Raw genomic sequence first — 6,195 nt, forward strand, 5'->3', positions numbered from 1 at the left:
CCCATAGTGGCCCCTGCACACAGTATTATACCCCATAGTGGCCCCTGCACACAGTATTATGTCCCATAGTGGCCCCTGCACACAGTATTATCCCCCATAGTGGCCCCTGCACACAGTATTATGCCCCATAGTGGCCCCTGCACACAGTATTATGTCCCATAGTGGCCCCTGCACACAGTATTATGCCCCATAGTGGCCCCTGCACACAGTATTATGTCCCATAGTGGCCCCTGCACACAGTATTATGTCCCATAGTGGCCCCTGCACACAGTATTATGTCCCATAGTGGCTCCTGCACACAGTATTATACCCCATAGTGGCCCCTGCACACAGTATTATCCCCCATAGTGGCCCCTGCACACAGTATTATGTCCCATAGTGTCCCCTGCACACAGTATTATCCCCCTTAGTGGCCCCTGCACACAGTATTATCCTCCATAGTGGCTCCTGCACACAGTAGTATGTCCCATAGTGTCCCCTGCACACAGTATTATCCCCCATAGTGTCCCCTGCACACAGTATTATGCCCCATAGTGGCCCCTGCACACAGTATTATGTCCCATAGTGTCCCCTGCACACAGTATTATCCCCCATAGTGTCCCCTGCACACAGTATTATGCCCCATAGTGTCCCCTGCACACAGTATTATGCCCCATAGTGGCCCCTGCACACAGTATTATGTCCCATAGTGGCTCCTGCACACAGTATTATACCCCATAGTGGCCCCTGCACACAGTATTATCCCCCATAGTGGCCCCTGCACACAGTATTATGTCCCATAGTGGCCCCTGCACACAGTATTATACCCCATAGTGGCCCTGCACACAGTATTATCCCCAATAGTGGCCCCTGCACACAGTATTATCCCTCATAGTGGCCCCTGCACACAGTATTATGTCCCATAGTGTCCCCTGCACACAGTATTATGTCCCATAGTGTCCCCTGCACACAGTATTATCCCCCATAGTGGCCCCTGCACACAGTATTATCCCCCATAGTGGCCCCTGCACACAGTATTATGTCCCATAGTGGCCCCTGCACACAGTATTATACCCCATAGTGGCCCCTGCACACAGTATTATGTCCCATAGTGGCCCCTGCACACAGTATTATCCCCCATAGTGTCCCCTGCACACAGTATTATGTCCCATAGTGGCCCCTGCACACAGTATTATACCCCATAGTGGCTCCTGCACACAGTATTATCCCCCATAGTGACCCCTGCACACAGTATTATCCCCCATAGTGGCCCCTGCACACAGTATTATGTCCCATAGTGGCCCCTGCACACAGTATTATGTCCCATAGTGGCCCCTGCACACAGTATTATGCCCCATAGTGGCCCCTGCACACAGTATTATCCCCCATAGTGGCCCCTGCACACAGTATTATCCCCCATAGTGTCCCCTGCACACAGTATTATCCCCCATAGTGGCCCCTGCACACAGTATTATCCCCCATAGTGGCCCCTGCACACAGTATTATCCCCCATAGTGTCCCCTGCACACAGTATTATGTCCCATAGTGGCCCCTGCACACAGTATTATACCCCATAGTGGCTCCTGCACACAGTATTATCCCCCATAGTGACCCCTGCACACAGTATTATCCCCCATAGTGGCCCCTGCACACAGTATTATGTCCCATAGTGTCCCCTGCACACAGTATTATCCCCCATAGTGGCCCCTGCACACAGTATTATGTCCCATAGTGTCCCCTGCACACAGTATTATCCCCCATAGTGGCCCCTGCACACAGTATTATGTCCCATAGTGTCCCCTGCACACAGTATTATGTCCCATAGTGGCCCCTGCACACAGTATTATGTCCCATAGTGTCCCCTGCACACAGTATTATCCCCCATAGTGGCCCCTGCACACAGTATTATGTCCCATAGTGGCCCCTGCACACAGTATTATGTCCCATAGTGTCCCCTGCACACAGTATTATGCCTTGCTGTATATCCTACCAGTGCTGTATATACTATGCCTTGCTGTGTATCCTACCGGTGCTGTATACACTATGCCTTGCTGTATATCCTACCGGTGCTGTATACACTATGCCTTGTTGTATATCCTACCAGTGCTGTATATACTATGCCTTGCTGTATATCCTACCGGTGCTGTATACACTATGCCTTGTTGTATATCCTACCAGTACTGTATACACTATGCCTTGTTGTATATCCTACCAGTGCTGTATATACTATGCCTTGCTGTATATCCTACCGGTGCTGTATACACTATGCCTTGTTGTATATCCTACCAGTACTGTATACACTATGCCTTGTTGTATATCCTACCGGTGCTGTATACACTATGCCTTGTTGTATATCCTACCGGTGCTGTATATACTATGCCTTGTTGTATATCCTACCGGTGCTGTATATACTATGCCTTGTTGTATATCCTACCGGTGCTGTATATACTATGCCTTGCTGGAGAACAATATTCAGTAAATCAGTAGTTAGAAAGTTATTGCCCAAATAAGTTTCCGTCCACACATGGAGGCTCCTGGCGCGTATAAGCCCCTGCGAGCTCTGCAGATAGCGTTTTCCCAGGTTCGCCAGTGACACACCGCAGGTTTTATTTTTAATTTGTGTGACATTTAATCAGCACATATTGAGAAGCAGGGCTTAGTTTTTCATTATATCTCATTGTAGATTATGAAGGGCGCTTAGTACTCGCCGCCCAGCTGACGCGCACGTCTCCGTCAGGATCACCAGATCGGAGACGCTCATTACGCTTCCTACATGAGGGGGATAAAAGATTTACTTGTTTAATTAATAAACTAATCAATTTATTTCCGACTTGGCGTCCGCAGCTTTCTCCCCGCACGGAAATGTTGGTGTGAAAAAGCGACAAAACTATGAAATAATAATGAAAAGAAAAGAAGATTTGTTTCTAAACCTAAATGGTCGGTTCTGTTATCTTTGTACCCAAAAGCCCAGGATGCAAGAAAGTCCTCCTGAGCACGTGTGATATCTCATGTATGACGCTCTTCCCTTGCAACATTGAGCCATCCGCGAGTGTGTCCTGTCCATGTTTCAGAGGGTTTCCTGGGGGTGACATAGGTCAGACATCACAAGGGAACATCAGCAGCTTATGGCAGCGCCAATCCCTGGTCCTATCATCATCATCATCCTGCACCCTGCTATAGTTCACCCGCTCACTACAGCTGGAAACAACTGGCACCGGCTCAGGATTTCAGGATCATTTAATGGGACGGCCATGTCTTACCTGCAGACTGAGGATAGATCTCGCACCTGGCTCATAGTTGACTCCTACTGAACCTCAATCCTAATTTACCCGGACCTTGACCTCACCCATGTTAGATTTCCCCTTGGGGTGAATTCGCACGGAGCAAAATGGCGCGGAATTGTAATGGTCACATTCTATGTTACTGCTTATTTATTGCAGAATTTCAGGTCATGCTGAAGATTTATAGACAGATAAATAATCCTAGAAAAATAATCAGAATATCCAGATATATATACTTTATCATAACCTATGGAAGTAATAAGGCAGTCGTGTTCGCGAGAGCTGCTTATTTTCATGCAAACTACTAATTCACACAAACTGAGTAGGATTTGCAGGGTCTAGTATTGAACAGGGTTAACCACTATGGTGAAAAGGCCTCGTTCACATCAGCACTCGTAGTCTGCATGAGGACCCCTCCCCCCCGACTGAAATACCGAACGCAACTGCAAGCGCTGTGCAGTCAAAGCACATGGACCCCATAGACTATAATGAGATCCGTGTGCTTGCTGCCAGATCTCTGTAGGGAACATGCAGATAGGAAAGTATGATTCATGCGGGCAGCGCGCAGCAAGCACACGGACCCCATTATAGTCTATGGGGTCCATGTGCTTTGACTGCACACCGCTTGCAGTTGCATTCGGTATTTCATTCAGGGGGTCCACATGCGGATTCCTCAAACGGATTACCAATGCAGATGTGAACCAAGCATAAGGCTAAGGCCCCATGGGTCGATCTGCAGCCATATCCAGCCTGTGCATCTTCTTAGGAGGTCTGCGACCACCTTAAGGGCTCGATCACATCAGCGTTTGTCTTCCGTCTGGGGGAGTCCGCATGAGGACCCCCCCCCCCGAACGGAATACCAAACGCAACTGCAAACAGTGTGCCAGTGAAAGCACACGGACCCCATTATAGTCTATGGGGTCCATGTGCTTTCATCACACACCACTTGCAGTTGTGTTTGGTATTCCTATCAGGTGGGTCCCCATGTGGACTCCCCCAAACGGATTACCAAATGCAGATGTGAACGAAGGGTAAGGCACATAACGTTACTGGGCTGAGAAGAGTCTTATAGTCTTATTACTATGTTGGGCCTATTGCGTGGTCTGCACAAAACCATCTCCTACAGAGAAAGTAAAGCTGGGTGTTTTTGATGTAGATCTTAGGAAATAATGTGAAAAGTGAGAGAGACACCAAATCCCCCCCACCCCAAATAAATACCTATGTACATAGATATAACAGATTCCAAGATATAACCAACATCTAGCATGAACATGTATGGCCACCTATGCAATGTCCAAGGTTCCAGCAGTGACAGGGTCACTTGCCCAGGGCTGTATGGCTAGTAATAGGCATATATATACATGTAGGACCCAATTCCACAGCAATAAAATGAGAAAAATAGAAAGAAACGAGAATTTGAAATTAAGAACAGTTTGTTTTTATTTATTCCATAAACAATATACCAAAACTCAGCATGTTAACAATGTGACGTTATCACCATACAGGATCAATCACAAATATTGAAAAAACTTTGCAACAAGAACAACAAAACCTCAAATCTTACAAGAATAATTTACAAGGGAATCTATAAAACAGCAAAGAGCTCACAAAATTCTCAATGAATCTTTACACGAAATCACTACACTCTTTCACAATAGTTGTTTGTTTTTTTTTTATTACAAAATCTCCAACAAAATGTAACTTTTTTTCTTTGTATTTTGGTTTTTAAAACCAGGAACCTTTAAATATACATCCTTTTAGCGACATCCCCAGGGTGCCAGTAAAGGAATACCCACACATACAGACACTTCACAGCACTTCTCTAAGAAAAATATACACTTACAAAATATATTACAAATTGGCACACTTAAAAATATACAAGTTTTTTTTGTTTTTTGTTTTTTGTAGGCGTCTTCGAGTGATCCCTTAAAGAATTAGACTTCGATTGATTCTACAGATATTTATAAAGCTTATTCTAAAAGAAAAGGCAAAAAAAAAAAACCAAACAAAAAAACCCAAAAAACGATCAACATTGGCAGAAGTTCATCTTAAAACAAAAAAAACATCTTGTCGTTACATTCATATAATGGGGCCTGCATGAGTTACTGTAATACTGAAGGAGAGGACTGCAAACCCAATCGCATCTTTAGCACCTTGAAACCCCTTATTTTATTTCATAGTCATTTTTTTTTACGATTTTTTTTAACATTTTTGTCTTTTTTTTTCGTTTTGTTTTTTTTTTTTTTGCCGGGAGGTCGTTGTGAGAAATAATGTAGAACAAACCTCACCCGGGACTGCACAGCTTAAACAAGAACGGTAACAACTCGTAAAGGTGCATGCAATGAGAAGTAACAAAAAAAAAAAAGGGAATACATTCAAAATTCTGTAGTCGAAAGAAGCGGATGATAGAAGGCCAATGGGATGGCGAACATGGCGGCGAGGTTTTTAGGGGACCTGTGTGTGGTTCTGATTTGGGGGTCAGGTTGGCATTAGTAAGTCACGCTGCTGGCGATAGCGTTGTGATTGGTATAGGGGGCGACGATGAATCTCCGGAACGTAATGGATTCCAGCTTAGAATTGTAGCAAAAAAAAAAGAATGTGTTTTGTCTATGTGTATACAGGGGGTGAGTTAGGTCTTATAATAAATGCTGGGGTACGAAGGGTAAATGGTCAGATTTGGTGATGGGGCTTAGCTAGCATCTATCATGTGATGTCAGGAATACATTATATATACATTGTTGCCCTATTGAGATGTAGCTGCTGTATTCTAAATCTGAATCAATGATGTAGCTTGAGACTTGCAGTCACTTGGTGCTGTCACTACTATCCCACCTATTCACACAGTGCATTTATATATTGCAGATTGGAATGCTGCAAAAGAAATGTAAAATGCATCTAAAACCAAATTGAAAAAAAGCTCCGGATTTGTATTTTT

The sequence above is a fragment of the Leptodactylus fuscus genome, chromosome 11 (genome assembly GCF_031893055.1).
Source record: "Leptodactylus fuscus isolate aLepFus1 chromosome 11, aLepFus1.hap2, whole genome shotgun sequence".
In the NCBI taxonomy this organism is placed as follows: domain Eukaryota; kingdom Metazoa; phylum Chordata; class Amphibia; order Anura; family Leptodactylidae; genus Leptodactylus; species Leptodactylus fuscus.